Genomic DNA, 14,822 nt, shown 5'->3' with positions numbered 1-14,822 from the left:
GATTAATTTAACAAACTTCAATCCAAAAAAGTGTCTGTGAAATCTGTCTATTAAAACTTACTTACGCCATGGACTTATGCCGACGAGGGATGTTTTTCTTATTTCTTCAACTTATGTGAATATTTTCCTAGATTAATTCATTGCAGTCCTATCGGACTGCATTAATATAATAATAAATCTGAAAAACTGATTGTGCTTTCAATGAAGAAACCTTCTGCAGCCAACAGAAGTCTTTTTATAATAAAATCATAACAGTCATACAGTAACTTTATGACAAAGATAAGCTCAGATAATATTATATTCTACTGCAGTAAGACGTAATAATGAAGCGATTACAGCATCTAACATCGTGATAGCCAACGACATGTGTCGACCATATGTATCTCTATTTATGAATATTGTGGACATTTTGCAGCTCTGCAAATCGTTTTATTCGCAAAACTTTATTGAAACAGAAACCATATTTCGAGAGTTCGAATTTACCTGATCCTGAATGACTAGAGACCGAATAACTAATATCCGCACACTTAATTTAGCGAAGAATGTCGAAGGTCGTCTTGCTCTTTCATCGTGTGGGTTGTGAGGTGAAGTACCAACCTCATCAACCCTGGTGTTAGGGTTACTATTGAGCCGCCAAAGGCCACTGACCTGTAACCGGGACCAACGACTTAACATGCTTAACATCTTACTTTCGGATAATCAGGTGATCAGCCTGTAATGTACTAACCAAACTAGGGGCCACAAAGTAATTTTTGTGATATATCCCCACCGGGATCTCCGGATCGTGAGCTCAACGCTCAACCACTGGACCACGGAGTCCAAGCGAAGAATGGTTACCAATGCTTAACCTCCGAGATTTCCAGATACAATAGTTAAACGATGGGATTTGGATTTTAAAAGAACATTCGGTCTTACGACTTTAAAATACCGAAAGTTCATAAGAACCCTTAGTGCAATATTTCCGCAATTCAAGATTCTAAAACGAACCATGCGATCATTAACAAGGATTATGTAACCCCAAGTTATGACTAGGTGCCGTCAGCGCGTCGCCATCACACTCATAAAACGGCTCCTGAGACCGACACAACTAAGGCGAACAGGAACGATAAATTATCTTGCAAAAATTACTTAGTACAATTTTATGTTCCGAGCTTACTGTTATACAAGAAGAAGAAACGTTCTGAACACCTTTTATTTAAAATACAATTATATTTAATTGCACACAACATACAAAACAAGTTTTACACAAAACATACATATAAAATCTTTCAAAGCATCTGGAGGGACTTCCTTATATTCCATGCAATAGGGTAGTTTCCAACTAGTCAAATCAGTTACTTTTTACTAAACGTCAAAACACGAAATGAAAAAGCAACCTGTGGCATCATAGAAAAACGTGACAAAATATCGCACTTATTATTCAATTATTATTTAATAAAATTCATAAATAAATAAATGTTTTGTTTTTAATTGTTGAATAAATTATTCTGATTTCGTAAATTCTCAACAATAAATAAATAAGTTAAATACAAAAATCACCTACTTTTAATATCCATAAGAGACTTGCCATAACGTCAAATCACATAATGATTAGAAAGTATAATAAGTATACCATTACTAGCCTTAATTATGAAATTCATAATTTAATAAACCATAACTAGAAAAACCCATAATTTCAATATAAATTTTTACCATTTTCTATAGGAACTTGGTGCAATGTTTCTATTAGATTTGATGGTTCTTGTGTGTTCTAATTGACAATCAAGTTTAGTAACAGGAAATGTAAGTATCAGAATTTGGAATTTATAATAGCACGTAATTGGGATCGTTAGTAGTTCAGCTTCTTATAATAACTTACATAATATCATAATATTTAATTTACATTGGCTATGCAGTCATTACCGATAAGCAGTTAGGTCTGTGTGGGCTAACTCAACGATGATAATGCCTTAATCAGATTTAAATTTTATTCCAAAGACAAACGGTTCATTGACAGAAGCTATTCTTCATCTGTCTCGTACAGATTATGATAAATCGTTCTTTGGATTGTTTTAAGATCGGGGGCTACAAGCTTTATTTTTGACGTGACTTATTGTAGATTTACCGCAAATGGCATTAACTACTTGGGCGGACAAATGGGGAGCGCTGAGGGCTCTCAGCCGGTACAAAACTTAAGATAACAGGCCTGTGGACACCCACTTGGGTGATTAGCTCAGTCAGAGCGACCTCTGAGAGAATTATGTTTAAAAACAATTAGCCAGCCCTAGTGGGCCGATATCGATAAGCGCTGTAAAAGGGAATACGTCGGCTACGTCTAAGTTTTTAGTCTTCAACCGTATGGTCAGACATCACACGACGTCAATGTAGTGTCAGTGTAAAATGAGGTGTTTTATATGAAGTGTCCGGGGTGTGAACATATCGTAAACAAAAAAAGTTGGTCTACAAGTAGCAACCAGCAAGTTACAAGACCAGATCAACCAGGAAACAGCTAAACGTGCCCCGAAAACTAAACGGCGGTCATTGACCTTTCTGACGGCAAATTAGGGCCCTCTCTCATTTCCGCGCGACTGGGTGTGTCCGAATTTTCACTTCGTGGAATTCTGGGGCTTAAGTTTTATTAGCCTAGTTTTCGTTTTGGGTCACCTAATTTAGGCATCAATTTGGATAGTATTCCGAACTTTAAACTTTATTTTCACCTTCTCCCCTTTAGATTTTTGTAGATAGTTGGATCGTTCGAATATTGGGAGATTGTGCTGGGTTTAAGAGCTCCGAATGAGATTATGAACGTGACTGCACGGATATTGAATTCGTTAAGCAGATTTTTGCCTCGTCTTGCTATCCCGAATTAATTGAATTATCAAACATTTTATTTTTATTTTTGAAGATTGGCTGTCGTATGTTATCCCACTAAATCATATTCTCCTCTGCTCTAGAAGTGCTGATTCCAGTCACACCATCTAATTTAGTTTAAGTTATACCTGTCACTTTCTTATCGCAGAAAGGGAATGAGATGGGTAATCGACATGCATAAAATTTATGGAACACTCGTCAATTTTAAGCAGAAATTTAAACAACCTTCTCAAAATTTTACATTTATAACCCGATCGAATTAAGTCAACAGCATATGTCAAACTGGATACAAACAGCGAGGTGCCCATTTGATTCGCCCGGGTTATCCATTCATTCACTCATTCGGTTTAAAATTAACAACTGTCAATCATGCGTCCCTTTCGTTTCCGGTGGATAAGAAAATAATAGGTATAATTAAAAATAAAATTAGGAAGGAATTATGTCTATGTGTTACAACTAAGTTCCATGCAATAAAGTACCAATATTTGATTTGATCATAGATCTTTCTTATCTTAGTCTACAAATCGCCCATGGTGCTGCTTTGAGCTAAATCTAAGGTTACTCCAAAAAAGCAACCGTAAATCACACTAAAAACAACTCCGGCGCTAAGGTTGTTGGTTTAACCCAACTTTACAACCAGTAGCTATCTTGACGACATACTTTTATTCACTCCATCTTGCTTACGAGGAGATTACGAGATAAGCCGTTCCCCTATCATATCAGCTGATATGGGTCACTGAGACATGTCATTTTTATGATTGCAACGGATTAACATTGCAGTCTATGACGATATTGTAAATATTACATACATGCAAACATAAACTCACGCCCGTAATCCCTAATGAGGTGGACAGGGCCCTTGCAACCACTGTTGATACAAAGTCCTAAGGTGGATATGGTAGACTTTATACCTTTGAAATATGACGTAGTCGTGAGCTTAAGTTATGTTATAAAAAATATTTATTTCAGACCTTAAGATCCATATAGTGTTAGTACAAAAAGACTTACAAGACAATGTTAGTAACATATAATTTAGAAAAAATAGTTTTTTTTTAATTCATATTCCGTTTGTTCCCTCCATTATAACCTCCATGGTCCGTGGCCCGTTCCGGGGTCGGTGGGAATATAATCACTTTGTGATTCTTTTTTTCATTATATCCTTAATCTAATGGTTTGAATGATGCCGTTAAACCACAGATCCTTATTAGGACATTACAATCGTTGATCATCCGACTCACCGAAAGTAAGATGATCCGTGCTTCTGAGGGCTAAGTAGTCAGTCCTGGCTACTATTTACTTAGTAAGTACGTAATCGTAGCATGAGCCATGTTCAGCGCTTATCGCTATCGACCTACTAGGGTCGATTAATTCCTAAACCGAGGTTCGCGCCCAACTGGGCACCCTCAGGCCTGTTGTGTTAAACATTTTACCGGGTGAGAGCCTTCAGCGCTCCCCAATTGTCCGGCTAAGTAGTCAATGCCATCTGCGGCAAATGTACAATAAGTCACGTTAAAAAAAACATGAGCGACGATATGTATACTCTAGAGAAGTACATAATTAACATAATCTGGACTAAACAAAGCTTCAATTCGAGGTAATATAAATGAGCATCAGGTGGTCAAAGTGGGCGGGTATTAATAGGCTTGTGTCAAGGTCTCAGGCCAACGGATGACACGAAAACCGTTCAGTTGAATGCGCCCGAAGCTGAATGAGCAGTTGGCTTTGTAATGAAAGACCACAAAGGGATGTGCTATACTATAATAGTGATGTGGTAGACTGCATTAGAAACGGCGGCGTCGTGATCAGATGGATGCATAGGCTGTATTTTAATCAAAAGTTGATAAGTTATTTATTTATTTATTGAGAATATCCAATAGCTTATTAAATAACAAAGAATAATTACAGTAAGTACAATGTTTTGTGTGTGTGTGACGTCTGACACCATACGATTCATGTCTAAACTAGGTGGGGAGTGGAGAGTTGCCGTTCTATGACTAAAGTAAGACTCAGAGGGGGTGAGGATCGAAACGAAACGAATTGGCGCGGGCGGAGTTACCGTTCTATAATGCCACGGAGCACGAAAAAGACAAAAGAAAACAATCCTGCGTCCATTTATGAATTCAAATTGCGTTTAAAAAGTTAAGACTGCCATTCGTACAATACATGTGAAACTTTAGTACAAGACAAAACAGTTACAATGGGTATGTCAAGCCACGTACTCACATGTAATGTGGCAATATTAACAGTAAGCGCGTTCTTACACGGGGGTACTGGAGTATCCATACATACATACATACATACATGAAATCACGCCTATTTTCCACTAATATTTTTCTATTTTTTATTTCTACTGGATACAAAGTAACTAAAATTACTGACTGGCTAGCAACTGAATGAAAACTGGAACTAGCACACGAGGAAACGCAGGTTTTCAGTATTTTTTTTCAGATACGGCAAGGGTAATCATGTCCATAATGCCAAGTGACTCAAGCGACCGATATAGTTTTATTATATTTTCGTCATAATAGATGCCCAATAATATGCGTACAGATCATTTCTACTAGAACCTGTTGTACAATGGTCTAAGAGAATGGATGGGTTCATAGCCACTAAAAAGGAGGATTTATTTTATTTTAGAGGATTGTTATATTTAATAAGTATTCAGTGTTAAGCATGTTTTCTTTTTCAATTTTATTGTAACTATTTAGTTGAATTTATCCACCGACCGAGTGTAAGGTCAATTCCAATCGAGTAAAATCTCACGAGTAAAATGTTTACGAGAGATTGCAACACTGGCCGGAATTACAAATACGGAAAAAGAAAAATGTTGGTAGGCGGGAGATTGTTTTTTTGACGTGAATGCAAATTTGGATTGTTATAAAATAGTATTATATGCTTAAAAGTATTGCTTCATTGTCAAAGTAGAGGAAAATACATGTTATAAAATTATAGAAGGTGAGTTTTATTATATTCAATTGAGAATTTAATATATTGAGACGGGAGTAATACCTGCAAGGCTTGGAAAAATAGCGTTTTTCCCCGTGTGAGACGCGCTTAGGACTACTGGCATATCTGATGTTACATCTACAAGATCGAGCTGTTTAGATAGTGACATGTGATGATTATGAAATGTAACCTCTTTTAGAATTGTATATTGGATAGCATGGTATAAGATAACCAGGTATGCTCAAAACTGACAGCTAACATTTCAAGGTTAGCCCAGCTGACGTCATCGCCCTGTATTGCCATTTCGTAATAAAAAAATTACACACGCACACACACAACAAATTACTTTGCAAGGAAATTTTGAACTTCTCGTAACATAGTTACTTACAGTTTTAATATTTTTTATTTATGTGAAAAGTTATGGTAATTAAATACATTACGTCAGTAATTCAGTTTATTTTCAATAATAAAACTTACGTCATCAATGGGCTAGCAATAGCGGGTTGTCATAGTCATCATTTGTAATCAAGTACCATTATCCCGTTTTTCACAAGGTCCACTTACCTATCCTGAAGATTTGATAGAAGCTTTTTTACAGAAGACTGCTTGTCTAACCTTCTAACCCGCGAAGGGAAAACCAGCCCAATACAGGTTAGGTCACATACCTCCAAACATGCATTTTATCGGGAATGTAGGTTTCCACATGATGTTTTTCTTCTATTATGATCCAAACATGAATTCGAAAACAAATTTGACGATCATTGCTTTAGGCCTGTGCTGGATTCGAACCTGCGACCTCAAAGTAAGAGGCAAGCGTTCTACAATCTGGGTTACCACGGCTCCCAACGTCCACGGCTCCCACGCCACACCCACGGCTCGGCTGTAATCAAGAACCTATTTATTTATTTTTAGACGTGACTTATTGTGTGTTTACCTCAGATGGCATTACCTACTTGGCCGGACATATGGGAAGCGCTGAGCGCTCTCACTCGGTACAAAATTTAAGACGACACGTCGGGAGATTCCCAGTTGGACGCGAACCACGTCTCCGGGCGTCGTCTGAGAGGGTTTATATTTGAAACAATTAATCGATCCTAAGGAGCCGATAGAAGCGCTGGATGACAGAAATCGACCGCGCAGGCGGGATCAGTATCGAGGTTCTGAAATCTTTGTTGTCATATCATCGCACCCCAGACACTTCATACAAACAACCTCGTTTTACACAGACACTATACATTGACATTATCGTACATCTAAAACGACGCCATACGATTGAAGACTAAACCATGTCCGAGCGGGGGTGAGGTAAACCTAGCTCAGACGCTGGTGGGGAGCGGAGAGTTGCCGTTCTATACGTAGTATTATTCCTTATTCTATGATATTATGTTTTATTAATACCATCAAAACAACAGCACCAAAAAAATCAAATCGCAGCAGGCTTATCTTTCTTGACTCACTATCTAACTTGTAAGTCTTAATAAACAACAACACCTACTATCTTACTATACTAGCTTTGTAAGCAACCTGATGACTCAGAATTTGTAGTTTATAGTCGCTCATTGAGGAAAAATAGCGAGGGAAACTACTAGTATGAAAGATAGATTATCCAGTGTCAGATTTTGATAGACCGCCTGAGTTTTCTAGTAAATACTAGATAATATGTCATTCTTATTATAAAATGTTTCATAAATCAGTATCATTTAATCAACGTAATTATTATAGATAAACATGTTGAAGGTCAATTGAAAATGTTTGAATCTACGTCAATTCGCAAGGTGTTATTATGGCTGAGGCTGAGGAAAAGAAATAACAAGAAACTGAAACAACAAACACATCTTTTAAATCAATCAAATCAAATCAAATATACTTTATTGCACAGAACTACATTTAAACAATCAGACATTAACACATGAATACAGTACAATTTGGGCGGCCTTATTGCTCTATAGCAATTAATCAATTGATCAATGTAGATATACAGTACAAGTTATTTAGGAATTTTTATAATTTAGGTAATCATTAATCTTCTAAGCTTTTTTTACATAAAGTAAACTTCACATAAGCTTTAAATTTATTTTCTGACAAATTCAAAATATTGTCTGATATTTTATTATTTTATAAAAAAAAAACGTATAACCCCAAAAAAGATGATTTTTTTTAACTTAATCTAGAATTTTGGATAGCAATTTTATTATTGTTCCTTGTAATGTAAGTTTAAATGCGTTTTAAAAATGAGTATTTTTTTTTTCCCCAACTACTTTGCGATTGTTTCTTTTTCATGGGACTTGTTGTAATAGGGTTTTCCGCGTTTGCCGTTAACTACTTGGCCAGACAACGAATTCTCGAACTCGTCGATAGTTTATATAATAAAAACATGACGACGTTTCTGTAACCTTCAAGAAGGTTCCATAATCGTGTTATGATGAAAAAGAAACGAAATTTAATCGCAACCGCACCATACCAACGGCAAACCAGCCTGGTTTAGTGTAAAAATACTACGAGACGCACATTTCCCGCGTGTAAACAGAGCATCAAGTAAAACAAACGAGCCCACCCGCTGTAGTTATAGCTAAAAATACTATGTGAGTCACTACAGATAGTCTTATAATACGTTCTTTTCAATGTCCCATTTTTTTATAGTATTTTTTTTATATTAGCACGCCTGCATGCAGGCCCAACGCACCCACAGCACTGTTATGTAAATGACTCTACCACTTTTTTGTATTTTTATGTGTTTTCGCAAAAAAATATTTCATTAGATTATATGTATATGATAGATTATATGATTAAAATAGTTTTTTGTGGCCTCCCCTCAATCAAGCGGAGGGAGTATGAACGTCCGGGTTGGTGAAGGTGTTAGCCCCAGAAACCAACCTCGCTTCCGATCTCGCGAGATGTCGTCTATTTTTTCGGCCTTTGGCGGCTCAATAGTAACCCTGACACCAGGGTTGATGAGGTTGGTAATCCACCTCTCAACCCAGACGAGAGAAGAAGTCTAATTTATCTTGATCAATCCCATAATATGACGAATCCCATTCGAAAATGACGGGGTTGGGCAAATCTCCTTGAGTTACACTTTTTTGTTTTGATTATGCTGATTTCCAAAGAAAACTTAATTATTTAGTTAGTAATATTGAAGAATAAAGGATTTTCTTTTTTTTTCCAAAAAAAATAATGTTTTAATTAACCTCACTATAACAACAACAAGCAGTTTTCATCCTTTACAGCCATCCTAATTTTACATTTTTTTATAAACTAGACGAGAAGCCCAAAATTTCGGGATCTCGAATTTGCAATCTCGAGTCGGGATCGCAATCCCTAATTTTGCCCTAAAAAATCACAGTCCACTGAGTTTCGCATTCATGCCCAAAATATTATCCTAGGAACAGCTGAAGTGATACACATGACCCAAAGGAAATTGGGAAATGACGGGTCTGGGCGACTTACAAACATGTGCCAATCAATCATAATAAAATTGTTTATACAGGCCACCACTATACGGCGGGGTGATTCACATAATCTCACGACTATATCCCAATTGGGGTAGTCAGAGGTACAGTCATGAGCAATATAATGCTTAAGAACTTAATAATAAATAAATAAATAATGTACCCACTTTAGGACTCTGTCGCACTAACGTTTTTGACATTTAGTGAGACTTACAGTTCAATTTGTCAAAAAAGTTAATGTGACATGGTACCAAAGTGTATGTACATATTAATGCTCGTGACCGTACATCCATCGTAAGATGAACTAAGCACCCAGACGTCACCGAGCTTTCTGTTAGACCATCGTGATAGATAGTTAGCCGATTCACCGTCTGTCTCTGGTCTGGTATTAGTGAAATAATATTGTCGCTTATTATTATGCTTATGATAGCCGATTTCACCTATTAGTGAAAACCACGTAAGGGCCTTTTTGAAAAATCGCATTTGATTGTATTTTTTGTTAGCAAAACCCCAGTTACCCAAGTTAGTTTCAATCCAGATAAAAATTGAAATTAATTGAATGAAATCGAGGAGGAATTCACGTAAGAATGTAATATTTCAAAAAGGTAATTACGTGGTTTTGTCTACAAGGCGACGATAAGTATCCAGCGTATACAAGCAATAGCAATAGCTTGTATACCCTGCATAGCATCAATAGATGCAGGTGAGAAATTGTCAGCGGTAGGCGCGAGGCTGCGTACCCCGACATGACATCATAGGAAGCCTAACTATTGTTAGAAATGTCTTCCATCTAAATTGAATGATGTCATCCAGGGCAAATCACTGGAGCATTGATAAAAGGTCGAGGCTATTCTATATTAGGCATTCATGTGCAATGATGTGGTGTGATAATATTCCCAGAGCGAGAATGTTCCTGCTATGAAAGCTCTTTAATTTAATAAGCACACTGAGTGCTTTTTAGTGTTCCGTAGCCTGACGGCAAAAACGAAACCCTTATGGATTCGTCATATCTGTCTGTCCGTCCGTATGTCACAGGCACTATTTTCCGAATCTACTATAAGAGCATACTGTTGAAACTTGGTAAGTAGATGTATTCTGTGAACCGCATTTAATATTTTCATACAAAAATAGTAATAAAAAAACAATAAATTTTGGGGGTTGCCCATACTTAAGTACTTTTTTTTCACCATACCCATGTGTGGGGTATCTATGGATAGGTCTTCAAAAATGATATTGAGGTTTTTAATGTCATTTTTTTCTTAAAATTGTTCTTCCTTGTTCTCTGATCCTGTCTAAAAGCTAGGTAGGCTAACCTAATTAAGTTTTTTTTACAAAACTGTTGCGCCTTTTTACTGCCGGGAATATTTCTAAAGTGGGAAGATTCCCTGGAATGCCACATCAATGTGATTTTATTTTCCTGACATTTGTCCGATAATTAGGCTGTATTATTTCCTGCCTATTCGTTAAACCACAAAATTAATAACGTTTTATTTTTAGAAATTATTTTCATAGGACATTATTTACGTAACAATAAACTTGTTAAGTACATAAAAAAAAAATGTTTTAGAGAAATGTCAATGAGAGCATAATAAAAACTTACTTTAAATAAAAATAAATAAAAAAGTTTATTTCCGCCTTATAAAAATATCTTTTATTTACTTTTTAATCTTATTCTTTTAGTTTTATTTGAATACCCATAATAAATAATCAGTTTCAATTGTTTTATCAAACAAAATATAAAAATAATATTGGTACTTGTTATGATAATATTACTACACTGTCAATGTTGAAGAAGATAAAATCTGATTGATAATATACCTAGCTATCTACTTCATAAATTATGAAGAAATAAACATTTTAATGTAATGATTGGCAGCAACTACACATATTTTTAAATGTTTATGTCCACTATAGCCAGTTTACTTAAAGTTTAAAACTATTAAAAAAAATAAACAAAAATAAATAAAATATTTCTTTCCGGTACCCATATTGTAAGATATAAAAATGTCAATTACATAATGTAAATATACTAATAATGTCAAACTACCACTACTACTGTTTATTTTTTATTAAACTTGTTACTATGGAAGAGAGTTGATTCCTATACATAGGCAAGAAATCTTAGAAGCAAACTTAGTAACACATGCTGTACAGTGAAATAAATATTTTAATTTTTTTTCATTTACGCCCTTGTGGCCGAGTTACAGGCACAATAGCTAAACAACGGGGTTTAGATTTAAAAAAAACATTTGGTCTTTCGACTTTAAGAAAATAAAATAAGAAAGAATGAAGCTTAGATTAATTTAGCTGGCATGTAAATAGTCTTGCAGAACTGGTTTACGGAGAGCAAGATTTACTTGTATTTAATAGCAGACTATAGTAAATACCTACTATTTAATTGCTAATGGTTATACTTTTAAAACCACACAACTGTGGTTTAGTTATGAATAGAATAGGTAGGTATATAATAGGAAATATTCTAAATAAGAAATTGCTGTTTAGTCTTATTGCCTATTGTATTGCTTTGTCCTATCTGTAATTGTTTTTTTTTTTTCTTACAATAAAGATTATTGTATTGTACTAAAATTGTAAATTGTTGTTGTATTGTAATAAAATACAATATTTTACAATGTTTATTGTTGTGGTGTTTATTTATTTAGGTATATACATTCCTGACACTGACTGTGCACAGAGTGTGGTAGACCTTACCACTCTCACATTGGCTTAACACCACAAACATACCAAATACTGTTCTATACAAAGTATAGTCTATGTATTTACGTATGTAGTGTATGTATATAGTGACAGTCTTTAGTCTACTTTGTTTTAAGTCTTTTAGTTTAGTCTTTCTTTTTTAAATGACATTTAGGTATTTTATTTACATACCATAAATTATTTATTTAGTTTTTTAATATCAATAGTAATACATATAAGTAATTATTGAGCTCACAGAACACATACCTATTATAGAAACAAGCAAAAATGAGGACAGGATCAGTAGGAGGCCTTTTCACTAAAGCCAACCTCCAGGCAACCTTTGGGTACAAGAAATATAATATGAGAAGATAATAGATAGGTGGACTGAACAGACCACAAATTTCGTAATATTGTGTAATAATATTGACAATTACTCCATTGTAAAGTAATAAAAAATAACAAGGCTAACAGTTTTTTTATTTGTTTGACCCCAATCCAACTGCTGTAACAGATTTTTTATTGACGCTTATAGAAACTGATATTTTGAAGTAGGTAGGTATTTAGATGATATTAGGTAGTAGGATATTACATGGGGACCTTTGCGCCGGGCGAAGCGCGGGGGGGGGGGGGGGGGCTTTTTAGCTTATTTTTTTTTAATTATTATTATTTTGTTTTTTTTTATTATTATTATTCTTTGGTTGGATGTAATAAATAGTTCATCAATCACAAGGTTTTCATATAGGTATACCAGAATTGAATTAGATAATATATGTAATGATTAAGAGGTGATATTAGATAAGATGATCAGAAAGATTAAGGATTAGCATTAATGTTTCTTTGCTTTGGAGCAAAAGGGGAATGGAAGATTTATCCACACTAATTTTATTGCAGTCACATAATAAATAACTTAATCAAGGATTGAGGTAAACAATAAGGCGCATAACTCCGAAATACTCGAGTTAGGCCGATAAAGACGTAATAGAGCCGACTTGTGGCCACAAAGTAGCCATAACAGGCCCACAGTAAAGTACGTGCCGGCCCATGTAAGCACCTCGGCCGCGGGTGAAAAACCATCACCTACTTATCGAAAGTGGGACGGCCCGCGCCGCACCCAGCTTACGCCCGTAAACGCGCACATTCCAATAAGAACAAAAAATACGCATTTTACTACAACCTACAACTCCAACTAAACTTTATTAAGTTTACCTGAAAAAAAAACTTTGTACATCCGAATTATTACTTTTTAGTCAAGCGATGCGAAAACGCCGCTGTGTCCAATTCTATTTGAGAAAGTAAAAACTTGTTTTTAACCGACTTTTAATAAGAATTGCACTGACCTGTTGATCAACAAGATCCCATTAAACGGCGAGTGATGAAAGCGACGAATCAAATTTTTACACAACCACGAACTTGCACGTAAACACTGTACCTGTCTCACAAAATAAAGGAAGAACTGGCAAAAACACAACACCACGAATCAACCTTTGCAGGCTCACTGTTTCACTACACCGTGTGTCCTGAATAGTTTTTATATGTCCACAGGACTATCCGCCACAGTTTTCATTCATCGCAAGGTGAATTCGTTCGAGACGAGCGGCGGCTACCTTGGTCAACCGAAAAAACTACAGCGCGGGCGGCAGGGAGCGCGCGCGTCATCCGCCATATTAGTCGATTACGTCATTTTTTTTTTTTTTTTGTTTTGTTTTTCCCCGAAGGGTAAGGCAAAGGGAACTATGCCCATACAGCCATGTCTGACGTATTTTTTTTCTTGATGATTAATGAAATGATGAAAGGTGATGATGATGAAACCTAAGCCCCCACCCTCGGAGTAGACTCCTACTCCGAACCCCAAACGAATTAACTCAAAAGTCCGCATAAACTTTTGAGTTATGAAGCGGCTTCCTGACACGAAGCGAAAATAGGCAGATACACTTTGTTTATTGAATACTCCAATATAATAACACTCGCGAATGTCTTCCGACTAACTTAATGCGATCATTAACCACAAAACACCACTTCGTATTAATTATTTAGATCATTCAATGAAGAAAGCAACTGTCCCGTTCCCGTTTCCCGCCAAAAAGCCTCGATTACGTCATCTTGACAACCGTTTTGACTGTTCGGATACACGCATATGTTATAACCGAAAACAATAACGTTATTTTCGTTACGATATTTCGTTCTGTGCGGTGTAGTAATAGAAGATTACTCGTTAAACGCACTAACGGCATGTTCATTACAAACACATCGTCTGGCCTTATTCTTTTGCATACGATGTTCTATTGAATGTGTAATAAATACAAATGTCCTCAAATATCTTTAAATGTTGGTGGTTAAGACACGAAAGACAGATCATGTTATTGTTCATAATTTTGTTAAATAAAAAGTACATGCATAGTAAATGTGAGATGTATTGCAAAACAAAAACCATATAATGAACATTCCTCTGATCTGTCAAAGTTAACGAGAGATAAGGGAGGATTTGTCAGGGCTTTTTGGCGGGAAACGGGAACGGGACAGTTGCTTTCTTCATTGAATGATCTAAATAATTAATACGAAGTGGTGTTTTGTGGTTAATGATCGCATTAAGTTAGTCGGAAGACATTCGCGAGTGTTATTATATTGGAGTATTCAATAAACAAAGTGTATCTGCCTATTTTCGCTTCGTGTCAGGAAGCCGCTTCATAACTCAAAAGTTTATGCGGACTTTTGAGTTAAATCGTTTGGGGTTCGGAGTAGGAGTCTACTCCGAGGGTGGGGGCTTAGGTTTCATCATCATCACCTTTCATCATTTCATTAATCATCAAGAAAAAAATACGTCAGACATGGCTGTATGGGCATAGTTCCCTTTGCCTTACCCTTCGGGGAAAACCAAAAAAA

General features: G+C 35.8%; 1 protein-coding gene across 3 annotated transcripts in view; it reads right to left on the bottom strand.

Moving 5' to 3' along the window:
* The window catches only part of LOC126376454 (protein 4.1 homolog), a 116,139-nt gene extending 102,544 nt beyond the window's left edge, over positions 1 to 13,595 (bottom strand). The window contains exon 1 of one of the 3 annotated variants that reach the window (XM_050023785.1): positions 13,280 to 13,595. The gene's annotated coding sequence lies outside the window, so the exon portion shown is untranslated. The remainder of the gene's footprint in view (positions 1 to 13,279) is intronic. The other 2 variants (XM_050023783.1, XM_050023784.1) reach the window with 2 other exon arrangements.
* Positions 13,596 to 14,822: the final 1,227 nt, after the last annotated feature.

Source organism: Pectinophora gossypiella, chromosome 21 (assembly GCF_024362695.1).
Source record: "Pectinophora gossypiella chromosome 21, ilPecGoss1.1, whole genome shotgun sequence".
NCBI classification, from domain to species: domain Eukaryota; kingdom Metazoa; phylum Arthropoda; class Insecta; order Lepidoptera; family Gelechiidae; genus Pectinophora; species Pectinophora gossypiella.
Note: the sequence above shows the minus strand (reverse complement) of the source record. Positions and strands in the feature narration are given on the sequence as shown.